This window comes from Canis lupus, chromosome 31 (assembly GCF_048164855.1).
Source record: "Canis lupus baileyi chromosome 31, mCanLup2.hap1, whole genome shotgun sequence".
Lineage (NCBI taxonomy): Eukaryota > Metazoa > Chordata > Mammalia > Carnivora > Canidae > Canis > Canis lupus.
This window is the reverse complement of record NC_132868.1, coordinates 30,871,804-30,888,389: the sequence shown is the minus strand read 5'-3', so window position 1 is coordinate 30,888,389 and position 16,586 is coordinate 30,871,804. Positions and strand designations below refer to the sequence as shown.

Sequence of the window (16,586 nt, the reverse complement as noted above, 5' to 3'; positions counted from 1 at the left end):
TATACAAATTGTAATTATAATGCTGTCTGTCTCTTCCCCTTGGAGACTTTAAATTTTGGAATAGATTGTGTGAGACACATGATTATCAGGGAAAGTGGATCTTTTAATAGAGTTTCAACTGACACTTGAAATTACTATAGTTCTCTCTCTTTTTATTTCGGTAAGTAGCAATGATTAAAAATAATAGGACAGACTTCCAATCCTGGGAAGCTGGAGTAGATTGTAAATTTCCCTGTTTTTCAGGAATAATTACAAATAAATCTCAAAAGACTCTGACAAGCAGGCAGACTGGCTAGGGCCCTGAGGACCCAAGGAATGACTTGGTGGAGTGTTCCCTGGTTTTCCTTATGCTTACAAACCTCAGAGATGGAGCTGAAGAAGCCAATCACCTGGAGAATAGCAATGGGTGCAGAGAAAAACCAAAAATGACCAAACAAACAAGAAATAAAACAAACCAAAAAAAAAAAAAATGGTAAAAGCCTGCTCTGTCTAATCTAAGAACCAGGAAAGGTGAAGCCTATCATGAGAAAAAAACATTTGGAAAATAACTGTCCTGCTCCAATATTGGTAATCTGAACTATAGTAGAGTATTGTAAAGAATTTTAAAATCATATTTATAGTATATTAATCACTTAGTTACAAGTAATGTTTCCCTATGTAACTACATAATTATTTTAGAAAGTTCGATGATATATTTTACCTATAATATGGTATTAATTTTTCAAAGCAGTCTAAATTATCATAAATAACTTCCTGAGCCATTCCATATTAATGTTTCTATTTCACTGACGGATTTCTTTGCTGCTGACAGTTCATTTCTCTAGGATCAACAGCTTGTAGAAAAAAAGAACATTATTCGAACATTATTCTCCCTGCACTATCAGGTGCCTAAGTAAGATGTCAAATGCAGTGAACACTTCTCTATCTTAATGTACTTCTCAAAATATTGAATGTTAAGTCATATAGATATTTTTCGGATTATTATTTTACTACCAAAGGTAATCTCTCAATTATATGTTTAACCTATGAACTCAGTAGAAATATTATAGAGGCAGCTCACTTGGAAAATATTTTAGTTGCTAACTTTCTTGCTGTTATTGCAATATTTATGATACATAAGATATAAGAATGATATATAAGAATGCAAGTTTCACTTATTTTGATTCACTCACTTGTAACATTTCTGGAATTTGTGGAATATATGTGGACCTGATCGACTGAGGAAAATTAATGAAAACCGCTGAACACAAATGGTTGTTGGAATACTTTTCTGCTTAACAAGTCTTTTTCTTTACTTCTATATTTTAAAAGTATCCCAGAATATACAAAGTAGGCAGGACAACAGGCCCTATCCCAACCCCTAAATTCAATAGTTATCAACATTATGCCAGATTTGCTTATTATTTCCTTCCTTCCTTCTTATCTTCCTTCCTCCTTTTTTTCCTTGACTTCTCTTTCAATTGTAAAATGGCTACATCATCTTTCCAACCTTTCAAAACCCATTTCATAATCCTTCTCATCAAGAGATCAATTCTATTTCTTTGCACCTTGAATCTGGGGGTGGCCAGTGACTTGCTTTGCCCAATGGGACATGAGCAAACATAACTCAAGCAAAGTCTTTACAAGAGCTTGTGTGCTGGACTCTGTCTTCTCTTGCTGTAATTTGAACCCTAAAACCACCATGCAGACAAAATTGGGCTGAACCTGATGGAGTATGAGGGGCTAAATGCAAAAACATCAAGACCAAAAAATAGCCTGCAATTTGCAGAATAAGTGAAACCATCTGAGATCATCCAGCCCTTAGCAGAACTGTAGCCAACTACAGACATATCATCAAATTTAAGCTGAGATGGTCCAGACAACAGCAGAGCTAATCTACACATTTGTAAGCAAACTCAAGAAGCTGCTGTTGTAAACTATTCAATGATTATTCTTTTCTTCCTTTCTTCTTCCTTTTCCCTTCCTTTCTCTTTCCTTACATTGTTTTATCCTTCTTATTTACTTCCTTTTATGTTGCTGTAATATTTTTTAAACTATTAAATCATGTTATTTTTCTCTTAAGTGCTTCTGTACATATCTAAATAAGGGCATTTTATTTTTTAATTTATTTTTAAAGATTTTATTTATTTTTAGAGAGAGAGAAAGAAGATAGGGAAGGGTAGAGGGAAAGAAAGAGAGAATTTCAAGAAGGCTTGCATCTAGCATGGAGCCCAAGGTGGGGCTCAATCCCACAACCCTGACATCACCACCAGAGCTGAAATTAAGAGTCATGCTTAAACAACTGAGCACCCAGGTGCCCCCAAATAAGGGCATTTTAACAAGAACAATACCATTATCTCAGTACCATTAATATTATTAATAATAATTTCCTAACAACTAATATCCAATAATATTTAATGTTTTCCAGTTGTTTTAAATTATATGTTATCACTTTTCATTAATACATTATGATCATGTTTTAAATAATAAATTATTTTGGAAAATTAATTGCTCTAACTACATCAGAAGTCCAGTGTCTCTTCAGTTTTGTATTATCTCTGAAATCCTTGTTCATTTCTCATCCACCAGCACTTATTCTTCTTGAATCTCTCCTTGTACATCTGTAGTTCAAAATTCAGGTAAACATTTGAGAGGAACCCTTGAGCAGATTACCAGGGCTCTTTATCTGTCATTCCCTCATTCCTTGTCTCTGGTCCTACCCCAGAAATTCCAGCCCCCTTAGTAAGACAGTTGCTCTCAATTTGGCTTTATTTATCTGAATAACAATTTGGAAACTACCCCCTTAATAGGCCAAATTATGGAGTTTAGTCCGTGCTCAAGAATGATCATATTTATGTATGTATGTATGTATGTATGTATGTATGTATTTATTTATTTATTTTAAGATTTTATTTATTTATTAATGAGAGACACACACACACACAGAGGGAGAGAGAGAGGCAGAGACACAGGCAGAAGAAGAAGCAGGCTCCATGCAGGGAGCCTGATGTGGGACCTGATCCCAGGACTCCGGGATCATGCCCTAGGCCAAAGGCAGGTGCTAAACCTCTGAGCCACCCAGGGATCCCCCAAAAATGATCATATTAAAAAAAATATGATAGACTTCTCTTCAATGTTATTTGTTCTTTGCTTTACTATCAAATGTCTTGGTCAAGGTCATACATTGTTTAACTGTGTTTTATCTTATTTAAAAAAATATTTTACTTATTTGAGAGAGAGAGAATGCATGAGCAGGGAGGGACAGAGAGACAGAATTGCAAGTAGACTCTGCACTGAGCCCAGGGCCCCACACCGGGTTCAATCTCAAACGTCCCATGAAATCATGACCCAAGCTGAAACCAAGAGTCAGATACTCAACCAACTGAGCCACCCAGGCATCCCTGTTTATTGTGTTTATAAGGAGGCAAGATCCTCTCACCTGTAACTGCTCTGTTAGGCCTGTGAGTCTCCATTTATGTCAGTTTAGGGTATTTGTATGGTCAGATCTGGCCAACACTGACAACAATGTGCAGGTGTATATAATTACATGCATACATACATTAGATTTTGACTACAAATTTTTAAATTTTTTTTTTATATATTTGAAAGAGAGCGATTGAGAACATGAACAGTGGGGAGGGACAGAGGCAGAGTGAGAAACAGAATCCCTGCTGAAAAGGGAGCCCAGTGTGGAACTCAATCAATCCCAGGAACCTTGGGATCACGACCTGAGCCAAAGGTAGACACTTAACTGACTGAGCCACACAGGTGCCCTACAAAAAAATTTTTTGCTTTAATTGTCTCTGACAAATGATGACCTTATTACTTGACACTGGGTTAGTTTAGATAGGGTGTGAATTAGTTACAATGTTCAATGTACATATATTACAATTATTTTTGCTATTGTACTAGAACCAGAATCAATATATTCCACATAAAACATTAATGCAAATGAGTGAATTACTATTCTGGGATCTTAACCATAGACATGCAGATTAGTATTTGCAGGAAAATTTTATAAACAAAACCACAGACTAATTATTTCTACCCTGTGAAGTAGTGTATTCTAGTCAATTTTTCAGTTTTAATTTTATCATTAATATTTTTCAAAATAAATTGGTATACTTGACCTTCTAAAATAGCTTATGAAAGATCCATAGTTTAACCTGAAGAATTAACCAGCATTTCTAAGTTATTATTCCCTTTAAAAAAAATCCACCTAAATAGAGTAAATTCTCAATTACTCATAGCATTAAGATTTGAGAAAGAGTAGAATGTTGAAAAATGTTGATTAATAAGCCAAATTGTGGATGTTTAATTGCTATATAAAATGCATGTAGAAAAAAAACAAAAAACAAAAAAAATGCATATAGATTTTCATTTTAAAAATATACATTTATGGTTAAAATTAATAGTATTCTTTTAAGATTTATTTATATATTTGATAGAGAGTGAGAGAAAGAGAGAGTGGGTGGAGGGGAGGGATAGAGGAAAAGGGAGAAGCAGATTCCTTGCAGAGCAGGGAGCCAGAAGTGGGACTTGATCCCAGGACCCTGGGACCATGACCTGAGCCAAAGGCAGATACTTAACTGACTGAGCCACCTAGGCATCCTAAAACTAATAGTATTTGTTTATCGTATCTGCACTTAATGAATGCCAGATATAATCTGCCAACATAAAAATTTTATTTTATGCTGAAGAGCCATTATAAATTGAACAAACTAATTTCCTTGATGGAATTGGTTTAACACAAAATAAGTATTTCAAATTTTCCAAATATATAATTTATATATAAATATATGTATTTGTATTACATATATATTTTTGAGAGAGAGAGGGAGGGAGGGAGGGAAGAAGAGAGAGGGAGAGGGAGAGGGAGAGGGAGAGGGAGAGGGAGAGAGAAAATCTTAAGCAGGCTACAGGCCCAGCACAGAGTTCAATGCAGGGATCATGACCTGAGCCAAAATCAAGAGTTGGATGCTTAACTGACTGAGCCACACAGGCATTCCTAAGTAATATATTATTAAATATGAACAGTAGCCCTTACATAACTAGTATGCCTGTGTGACTAACCATGAATACTTCAGAATGTGACTCTATTTAGATATAGAGTCTTCAAAGAAGTAATTAAGTTAAAATGAGGCCATTAGAATGGGCTCTAATTTAATCTGGAATATTTGTAAGAAGAGATGAGGACATACAGAGAGAGATACCAGGGCATATATATATATACAGGAGAATAACCATATGAAGAAGTAGCAAAAGGGCAATATCTACAAGTGAAAGGGAGAGGCCTCTGAGGAAACTAACCCTACAGTACCTTGATCTTGTACTTCCAATCTCTAGAACTGTGAGGAGATAAATTACTGTTTTTAAGGCCCCAGCCTGTGGTATGTTGTTATGGCAACCCTACCAAACTAATATATCACCTTTTTGGATTACCATAAGTATTAGATTTTGCAGTAAGAAAACTCAGTAATATTTAAAATAACAGAAAGATCTGGATGCATATATCTCTTTGAGTTAGTGTTTTTGTTTCCTTGGGTAGATACCCAATAGTGGAATTAATTGATCATATGCTACTTCTATTTTTAATACTTTGAAGAACCCCCATATGTTAACCACAGTGGCTATACCAAGTTACATTACTATAAACAGTGCATGAGAGTTCCTTTTTCTCCACATCCTTATTAACACTTTTTTTCTTGTTGATTTTAGCCATTCTGACAGATGTAAAGTGCTATCTCATTGTAGTAGTTTTGATTTGTCTTTCCTGATGATTAGTATGTGTACATTTATCATGGCATTATTTGTAATATCCAAAATATGTAAGAAGCCCAAGTGTCCAACAAGAGATGAATGGATAAACAGGATGTGGTATATATACAATGAAATATTATGCAACCATAAAAAAGGATGAGATCTTGCCAGTTTTGACATCATGAATGGACTAGAGGGTATTATGTAAGTGAAATAATTCGGAAGAGAAAGATAAATACCATAAGATTTCACTTATATGTGGAATTAAAACTAATACAAAACAAATGAATAAATGAACTAATGAAAAAGAAACAGATCCATAAATACTGAGAACAAATTGATGGTTTCCAGACAGGAAGAGGGTGAGATGGGCAAAACAGCTGAAGGGGTGCGGAAGATATTGGTTTCTAAGTTACAGAATGAATAAATCATTGAAATAAAATGTACAGCATAGGGAATAGTCAATGGTATTGTAATTGTAATTGTATACAGTGACAGATGGTAGCTACGCTTGTCTTGAGCATAGCATAAAGTAACATAATGTATAAACTTGTTGAATTACTGTGCTGTATATCTGAAACTAATACAACATTGTGTGCCAACTATACCCAAATTAAAAAAAAAAAAAAAAAAAAAAAGTTAGGGGCAGGAAGCCCGGGTGGCTCAGCGGTTTAGCGCCGCCTTCAGCCCAGGGCTTGATCCTGGAGTCCCAGGATGGAGTCCCACATTGGACTCCCTGCATGGAGCCTGCTTCTCCCTCTGCCTGTGTCTCTGCCTGTCTCTCTGTCGCTCTCTCTCTCTCTGTCTTTCATGAATAAATAAAATCTTTTTAAAAATAAGAGGAAAGTGAAAGTGGTTATAGGTCGGCAAAACAAAGACAGCAGAAGATATAGCTAAAATTCTCTTAACTAAAAATAAAGAAAGCACTAAAAGAATAATAGAAAGATTATAATGCCTATAGATCAGTATATACTGGAAATAGAAGTAGGAAGACACTGAAAGAGAGAATAAATCTGGAAATAGTAGAACTAGTTACAAGCTTTTAAGAGCTTCCTATTATACAGAATACAGTCCTTCTGACCCCATCTCTAGGTTTGTGCATTTAATTAACAAATATTGCCACTTAGTTTTTTGAAGCATGCAAAGTGAGTATAATATTTGTCTCATCCATTTAGCTGATCAAATATGCCTCAGAAAAGCAATGAAAGGTCTTATTTGGTGGATGAAGAAAAGTTGAACAGAAATATCAAAAAATGTCAGTAGTGGAAAAAAGGGAAAAATTGTAAAAACTAAAATTTATATTCCATATTATTTTCTAACATTGAGTCACAAAATATTTTAAATAAAAACTATTTCTTTGGTTTTTTTTTTTTTTTTTTTTTTTTTTTTTTACTTTTGTGTATATTTTTTATTGGAGTTCAATTTGTCAACATATAGCATAACACCCAGTGCTCATCCTGTCAAGTGCCTCCCTCAGTGCCTTGTTCATTTCCCAGAGTTAGGAGTCTCTCATGTTCGGTCTCCCTCTCTGATATTTCCCACTCATTCTCTCTCTTTTCCCCTTTATTCCCTTTCACTATTTTTTATATTCCCCAAATGAATGAGACCATATAATGTTTGTCCTTCTCCGATTGACTTCTTTCACTCAGCATAATACCCTCCAGTTCCATCCACATCAAAGTAAATGGTGGGTATTTGTCGTTTCTATACCGTTAATATTCCTCTAGGCTGAGGAATATTCCATTGTATACATAGACCACATCTTCTTTATCCATTCATCTTTCAGTGGACAGCAAGGCTCCTTTGACAGTTGGGCTATTATGGACATTGCTGCTGTGAACATTGGGGTGCAAGTGTCCTGCATTTTCACTGCATCTGTATCTTTGGGGTAAATTCCCAGCAGAGCAATTTCTGGGTCACAGGGCAGTTCTATTTTTAACTCTTTACCTCCTCCTCACAGTTTTCCAGAGTGGCTGCACCAGTTCACATTCCCACCAAAAGTGCAAGAGGGTTCCCCTTTCTCCACATCCTCACCAACATTTGTTGTTTCCTGTCTTGTTAATTTTCCCCATTCTCACTGGTGTGAGGTGGTATCTCATTGTGGTTTTGATTTGTATTTCCCTGATGGCCAGTGACACAAAGCATTTTCTCATGTGCTTGTTGGCCAAGTCTATGTCTTCCTCTGTGAGATTTCTGTTCATATCTTTTGCCCATTTCATGATTGGATTGTTTGTTTCTTTGCTATTGAGTTTAATAAGTTCTTTATAGATCTTGGATACTAGCCCTTTATCTGATATGTCGTTTGCAAATACCTTCTCCCATTTTGTAGGTTGTCTTTTAGTTTTGTTGACTGTTTCTTTAGCTGTGCAGAAGCTTTTTATTGAAAAAAGGACAGACTCTTCAATAAATGGTGCTGGGGAAATTGGACATCCACATGCAGAAGAATGAAACTGGACCATTCTCTTACAACATACACAAAGATAAACTCAAAATGGATGAAAGATCTAAATGTGAAGACAAGAATCCACCAAAATCCTAGAGGAGAACACAGGCAACACCCTTTTTGAACTTGATCACAGCAACTTCTTGCAAGACACATCTTGAAGGCAAGGGAAACAAAAGCAAAAATGAATTATTGGGACTTAATCAGGATTTTTTTTTTTACTTTTGAAATAAATATCTTTCCCTATCAAGTTTTAAGACTGTTGATAAAATATTCTGGATACAAATCCTTTGCCAGATATATCATTTATAAATATGTCCCAGTCCATAACTATTTTAATTTCTTTCAACAGTATCTTTCATACAGCAAACTTTAAAAAAATTATGAAGTCCAATTATCTTTTTTTTTTTCTTTTACAGATTGTGCTGTTAGTATCATGTCCAAGATCTCTTGACTAACCCCTGGTCACAAAGGCATTATGAGTGACAGGAACCAGTTTCAAAAGGTTATGTAGTGTTTAATACCCTTTATATGACATTCTTGACAAGACAGAACTACAGTGACAAAGAAAGGACCAATGATTGCTAGTTATCAGGAACTGTGTGACTACATGAGGCATTTTATGGAGTGATGGAAATGTTATATATTGTGATGATGGTTAAAGAAATCCATACATGGTTAAAATTCATGCAATTGCTCTTCCTCCAAAAATGTGCTTTATGCATATTAAATAAAAAACAAAAATACACAAATAAAAAATATATCTTTTAACCACATGTAAGTATATTTCACAGTAGATATTCCTGAAAAGTATATGAATGACAACTGTCAACAAGAAGACACAGTGGTTGCAAATTTAAATCAAACCGATCACATCACAGACTCTTATAAAAGCATCAATTAAGAATTTTGGTTCTCAAGAGTTGGGTCTTATATATTAGTAAGTTCAGTCATAAATTTAGGAAATTAACAAATATAATGTAAATACTAAGCACATTTTTTTATTGCCTCACCAAGTGTAGCTAATAGAAATGTTCATAGAAAAGAAAGTAGTACTGGTATCAGAGTTTTTCACGTAATTTCTTTAAGAAGCAACAGTAAGAACAAACATGCATGACTGTGAATATAAAAGGAAAAAATCCAAAAATGTGAGTTGAGACATAATCATCCCCTATAACAGTTAATTAAATGGACAGGAATTATTCTCTTCATTTATTTCATAATTGGCTAGTAGTCAAATTTATTGTTAAGCAAGAAGGAGAATGATCCTTTTTTAATATTTTAAAGATTTTATTAATTTACAGAGGGAGGGAGGGCATGAGCTGGAGAAGGGGCAGTGAGAGAAGGAAAAAGAAACTCCCCACTGAGCAGGGACCCTGACTCAGGGCTAGATCTGATGACCCTGAAATCACAATCTGAGCTAAAGTCAGACGCTTAAAATAACTTAGCCACACATGCGCCTAAAGAATGATGCTTTGGAAAGTAGGTATATCTTGTATATTGTAGCTGGTTCCTGAGCGTTCAATAACTTACAGATTCTTGGGGGAGCAAATCACACAGTCGACAGATATTTATTCAGTTGTTTATCTAGCTCTTTATTTATTCAATATAGATTGAACCAATCATAAACCTAGATTAGACCTAAAATTATTTTTCCTTACTGCCATTTGTACATCTTTCATTTTCTTTATTTGCTTATGTTTGGTTTTCACAAATAATGGAGTCAGTGAATCTGTGCAGACAATCCTTAAATGATAATGAACTGTCTGTTAAAAGAGCACATAAATCCCTCACCTTCATTTTTTTTTCTCAGTTGCTGTTAGGTCACTGCTATAAATAAAAAGATATTTTTACTAAGGACTCTTTGAAATTTTTAAGGTTAAAAAAGGCTGCATTCTTCAAACAGCAAAGGAAATAGGCAAAAACGCTTCTTCCAAGGATGAAATAAATAAAAGAAGCAAAAAGTTTTATGTTGGCAAGATGGTTAAAAAAAATGTGAATTGTTTTGAATTCATTAGGGGATAAGCAGTGATACAAAAATAAGCTGCTAATTAATAAGGAGGGGCTAGGAATTAATGAGTCCAAAGTGGCTGAGTTACTGAAACTGTTTGTACAACCATTTTTTAATAAGAGAAATGAGAGAAATTTTAGGAAATAGTGATGACTTTGCAAAAATTGCTATTGACAAAACACAGGAAGAGGAATACATGAATTTATGAACATACCCAAATCAGCAAATTTGGATGACTTGTTTCCAAGGACACAAAACAAGTTAGTTGCATAATACCAACCACTGAATCAACAATAAATAAAGATGTAAAAGTTATGTCAAAATATCTATATATTTAGATATTGTCTTTGAACCACATTTTCTCAATCGTATTAGAGTCTACTCTTGATATAGTATGTTTTTCAATATAATAAAGTCTTTCTAAAATCCAAAATGAATTGGGTACTTTTGTTTTTTCCAGTTTGTCGAAAGTTTGGTACTTGGAAAATGAAAAATACTTTTGACTTTAAAGAATTGGATGCTGATGAGAAAGAGATAAGAAAAAAAAACCATAATTGACAGTATTGGGTGTGTCTTTTTAGTGGGGTTCCTCTCTACTGAAATAGCAGGAAACTACTTTGGAGTGGATGACATTTAATCAGAAACTTACAAAATGAGAAGGATCCAACCATATCAAGTATTGAGAGGAGACCATTCTGGAAGCTAACAGTGTATCTAAAACTTGGGTGAAAAGCTTTTAAGTTCTAAGGAAAGAAAGAAGGTCTTCTTGGTTGGATTTTAGTGTCTGGGGTGACACTGACAGGAAGTAAGCGAGATAACTGGGGCAGGATTGTGGATGGTCATAAGAAATCTGAATGGGAAAAAAGCATAAGTTAAATGTGTAATGTAAATATATAATCATCCTTAAATGAAAATCATTCCAGGTTCTCTTCCCATTACAAGAAAATCCAGTGACTGAATAAGTTATATTAACATGGCAAAATGGGTTTTATGAATGAAAAAAATTGTGGAAATAGAGTAAAGCCAAAGGAAGTAACATATACAAATAACCTACATCCCTAAGTAGCAGAATAAACAGATCTGCAATGAGAAATTGGATGAATTCTCCTATGACAACTGTTGTCACAAATCATAGTGCACATTCTTTTTCTTTTATATGCTCTATAATTCACCTATGATGAATAGAAATGTGGTCTTTTTTTTTTCTATTTTTCAGGGAACTTAAGGGCTTTTTTTTTTAAGTAGCATGCTCTTTTCATTTCATTATTATTGTGATAAATATTTTATAGAACCATAAAAATGGAGTTGAATTCTCGCCAGCAGTCAGCTTTAGTAGATCTTATTTCACTCTGAATCAAAAAATATAAACATTTCAGTAACTCCTATATGGACATATGCTTATCAACCCATTATTTACATTGAATGCCAATCAAGTTAGGTCAGATGTTATTTTAAAAAGCCCAATCCTTGTCCCAAAGAATATTATTCACAGAAATGTTAACTCTGCAACTTTTACAGATACCCAATACACATTAGCCCAATAATGAGTGTGATAAATATATTTTTTAAGTTGTGCAGTATTTTCATATTGGTTCTTTTGCTAACTCTTCTTTTGTCTCATTTAAATAGCAAACATCACTAACAGTATTTCAGGAATGGAAGACATAATGAAAAAAGACCTAGGCAAAGATTGAGCAGTGTGACCTCTAGGACTAATATTTTGCCCTTAAACAGTTAATTGAGCATAAGAAAGTCACAGAGTAACAGAAGCTCCATGCGTGAAATAAAAATAATCATGATCAAAAGACACAGCAGGTACTTTGTAATCAGGAACACATTATTGTTTTTTTCTAAAGTATTAACTCTGCTCCTTATTAGCTCTAAGACCCTGGATGGTTATTTTGTCCATAAAGTATGTTTTCTTCATCAGGAAAATAAGGAAAGGAATTCATTCTCTAAATATTTGAGATAATATGTGATAAAGTGTACTATAACTATTTGTCTATATCCATAGAGAGGAGGTCATCATTTTCATTGAAAATAAATGTACTGCAAAGACTCTACCATTCATCATACACTGAAGTTTTCTTTAAATGAGAGGCCAGAAATAATATTAGAACTCAGAGCAAATGCCTCCATACAAAAATCAACCAAACAAAAACAAACCAAATAGCTATTGAAATCCCATAAACACACTCTGATAAACGGCTTACGTTCCATCCTTTACTTCTATCCTAGTTATCAACTACCCCTCAACTCCAAATTCACTTTTTTTCCCCTGCCTTGTGATACCAGAGCTGAATCACTTAAATCTCTTATTTTGCGGGCTGCCACAATGTTAGGTTCTGTCGGTAGAGAGCAGTGGAGGGACACTTCAAAAGGAAGGGCTTTCTCCCTGGGTCTAGGCTTTCCTGTTTTCTCGTGTGACAGACATTCAGCTGCTGGCTTCCCAGCAAATCTCACTGGGAGACACCTGGGTGCTTCCCAGAGATTTCAGCAGCACCCCATATAGGAGTTCCTCGCTTGTTAAACCTGACTTGCTGCAGCTTGCCAAAACTCTCTATTTTCCAGTGAGCCAGGGCCCCGCCCTCTCCAGAGGCTTCTGTGCTTGTGTGTGTGTATGTTTGTGTGTAGAGAAAGACTTTCTTTCAAGTTTGCTTCTTTATTTGCTATTCTCTCCAAGCCTTAGAAATTGTGGCTGATCCCCCCACTTCTATTCCTCTGTTTAGGGTTCTCTCTAGTCTCTTAATAGCTATTTCCCTGTTACTAGTTAATAATTCTTTATGTAAAAATTAGCCTCTTCAGTTTACTGGTGGACTTTTGAATGGACTCTCACTGCTACACCTTTTCATACTCGAGATTAAAGACATTAAGTATAATTTAAACTTGGCATTCTGGAGCAAGTGACTAAAGCACACAGAATTTTACAAATCAGTGATTATAGTTCTAAATACTAAACATAGCTTCAAACAAAATGAGTTTTACTGGATAAAAGTAAATTTGAAGTTTATGACAGATTTCAAAACCATTTCACACTACACTGGAAAACAGCAGTGCAATGTAAAATCTTTGAATGAGTTAGAAATACTGAAAAAAAACAGAGAAGGGTATACAAAAAGAATACAAATTCTGTTGGAGTCGAAGTCTCAGTTCTACTGTATAATACAAAGATTTTGTGTCTATTTTTTTGTTTAATTTTCAAAGGTTAATCACAAATAAACCTAGCAATTTTCATATATAGCTAGTATTTAAACATACACACATAGGCTTGATCCTATTCATATTTTCTGATTCTCTACCAGGCTCTCTAAACCTCTTGACAAACTAATCAAATATCCTTTAAATTGATTTATAATATTTTAAATGTGTGTTCCACAGTAATTTTCCATATGTCTCTCATCCTGCACAGAAACTAATTCCTCTTCGATTGTCTCATTGTGCTCACCAAATGCTAACTCAATTTAATTATTATTCTTTTATCTTTTATACCACTAACGTAAGAAGTTGGTAATTAGAATAAATTAATTTTCTGCTTCTAAAACGAAGAAAATTGGCTAAATTGCTTTGTTCTGAGCATTTGAAAACTACTTAGTATAAATATACATGGTTACTGATAACAAATGCAAGGACTTAACTCCCTGGCAGCTTCCCCTGAACCTCAGACACAGTGTATTGTCACAGTGCAGTATTAATGAACACAGCAATGACATATGCAAATTTTGTTTCCATTTCAAGATAAGTCCATTTCTTTAAAATCCATTCAGTTTATTGTATTTTCATTTATGTATTTAAATAAAAACATTTAAGAAATAATGATTTGTCCAGTCTTGTTTTAGGATTTAAGAAGACTCCAGATGAATACTCAATGGGCATGTTCTTTGAGTTCCATATTATTTTTCTTCCACTGAGAGTAGGAAATGTTTTATATGAGAAAAAAGACATTATAGTATTATCTTACAGTATCTCTCAGTATGAAAATATTCTCCAGCTGACCACTCAATAGAAATGGTAAATTTTAGAGAATGGGTTTTACTTCTAGATCAGGGTTCTGACTCTCTCATTTATCCTGTATATACACAATTTAAGTACATATATATCAGACATATACTGAAACAACATAATTCTCCCCCCAGAAGACATGTTCTCTTGCTTTTTGTCTAACAGCTGATGTACAGAGACTATATAAAGGTGTAAAAAATATTTTAAAAATATTTTTATACTGAAATACAGCGGTATAACATGTAATTATTTTATTTTACTTACTCATTTTTTTTTGCTAAAAGTGAAGATTCTTCTAATTTTTTTTAAGAAAGAAGTTACTTAGAGGAGGAACAGTGCTTAAAATTCCACAGAACTAAGGCTAAGTGGGGACCATGACCAAATAAATACGTAACAAGGACATGTTTTGATACTCTTTAAGGTGCTATTTTGAGTCAGGAAAATACCCAAAGAAAGATGATTCTTCTTGACGTGCTTCTCACTGAATAAGACCTTTATTCACCTTTGTATGTATCAACTGTCTAGTCCAGGTATTTGAACTCCAAAATAATTTAATGCAACTCACAAATGACACTTTTTCATATATAATCCTTTCATATGAAACTAGATTTTTGATGCCTTTAAATTCATGATTCCCATGAACATTTCAGTTATGATAAATTACGAAATGGCAAGAAAGATTCTTTGAAATCTCAAAGGAAGAAAAAACCTTGAGAAGAGTATGTATTAAAAAAGGCTTCACAAATATGAAGCACAATTATCAGAATCTTGATAAAAGCAATTTTTTTAAAGTTCAAGGTCCAAGTCTGAATCCTTGAACTTTTCAATGTCAGCAAGACACCGTTTGTGAATATTCTTTTTAAAAAGCTCCAGTGATCTCTTATCATGTTAGGAGCAGGTGCCTCTCAGCCAGCACTGGACTGAAGGGACTGCGATATTTGCACTGAATCCAAACTCACTACATTGTCAGCTGTTTCCCTCGGTTCACTTGCAATGGGCAATGCACCAGGTTTTGAACCTTCTCCAGTCCAGCTGTAGTGAAAAGTGTGTTCAGCTCATCTTGTGTAAAGAAGTAAACTTTAGTACCATTACCTCTCACATAGAAATTTTCAAACAGACACTGACCTTTTTTTATTTTATTTTATTATTTTTTTTATTTAAGTGGAAGCTGAGCCGAATCGTAGAGGCCATGTTCTTGCAGAAGCAATATCCCTCTGAGTTTCAGAAGCCTGCTCAGCCTGTGGATAATAGCCTTCTGCATCTTGTCCGGAACAACTGCTCAAGTATTCAAGGATCCTGGGAACTCATCAGCACAGATTTCCAGGTGACTGAGTTTCTGAGTTACATTTTCTTCCATAGGAGGCATCTCTGCGTGGTTTATGTTCAAGGCTACTGAAGAACATTTGTGCTGTTCTTCTATTTTTACACCAGGTCCATCCTCACTGCTCCTGCATTCAGGTACTTGACTCTTCTTGTTCTCTGACAGCAAATCCTTCAAGTGATTTTGGTTTGGGCTAGATGCCAGCTCTGGGAATTTGGTAAAAAAAAAAAAAAGCCAATGTCTGTCCTTAAAAACCTGTTTTCGTGGATTTCGTAGAAGTCATTCTTGTATATGTGGGCACTGATTTCATGATCAACTCGCTTCTCCTGGCATAGCCACTAGGTACTGTTCTCCCGGACTATCGACTTCACCACCATCTTCTGCTCTTCTGCTCACTCCACATCATCTGGATTACTCAGGAACTGACTTTGAAACTGTAGCCAGCATGCATCCAGGGTAGGGGCAGCCATGACACTGAAGCTGGGTATGTATGTATGTAACAGTTATTTTAAAGACTTTATATTCACAAAGAAATGTGCTCATAGTCTATGGATAAGTTAAAAATACTTAAAAGTGGCTATTATATGATCATACACATTTTAAATAACAGTAGATATTTAGAGGGATAATCACCAAAACCCGTAACAATTATCTCTAAGAGCTGACATTTCCTATTTGACATGTTATATAGGCATGATAAAATAAAGTAAAAATTATTTCGATTTTGAATAAAAACTAAAAATGCCAACATCAATAGTGTTGTATACTTATATCTTGTTCTCAAAGAAGTAATCAATGATACTCATTTTTAAAGTTAATAGATTCATAGCTTATTTAATCAGTTAAAGATACCATCTATAATGGCTTTTTATAGTTTTTATCAGTTTTGTAGAAACTATATTGTATTATACTGGTATACATATTATATTACTTTAATATATAATATGTTTAAAAGTTTATAAATTATAAAAAAGTTTCCCTCAAATCTAGTAGATAATGTATCTTTTATTTCTTTTGATTTTTTTTTTGGCCTGAAAAATTCCTCAGAATTTTCCCTTGACAGTAATGCACAG

The 16,586-nt window shown here is 34.3% G+C and overlaps 1 long non-coding RNA gene across 1 annotated transcript in view; it reads left to right on the top strand.

Moving 5' to 3' along the window:
• LOC140622252 (uncharacterized) overlaps window positions 1-16,173 on the top strand; it is a 91,263-nt gene extending 75,090 nt beyond the window's left edge. The window contains exons 9-12 of the long non-coding RNA XR_012022004.1: window positions 8,602-8,687; window positions 14,614-14,722; window positions 15,355-15,650; window positions 15,849-16,173. This is a non-coding gene — a long non-coding RNA (uncharacterized lncRNA). The remainder of the gene's footprint in view (window positions 1-8,601; window positions 8,688-14,613; window positions 14,723-15,354; window positions 15,651-15,848) is intronic.
• The last annotated feature ends 413 nt before the right edge of the window (window positions 16,174-16,586 follow it).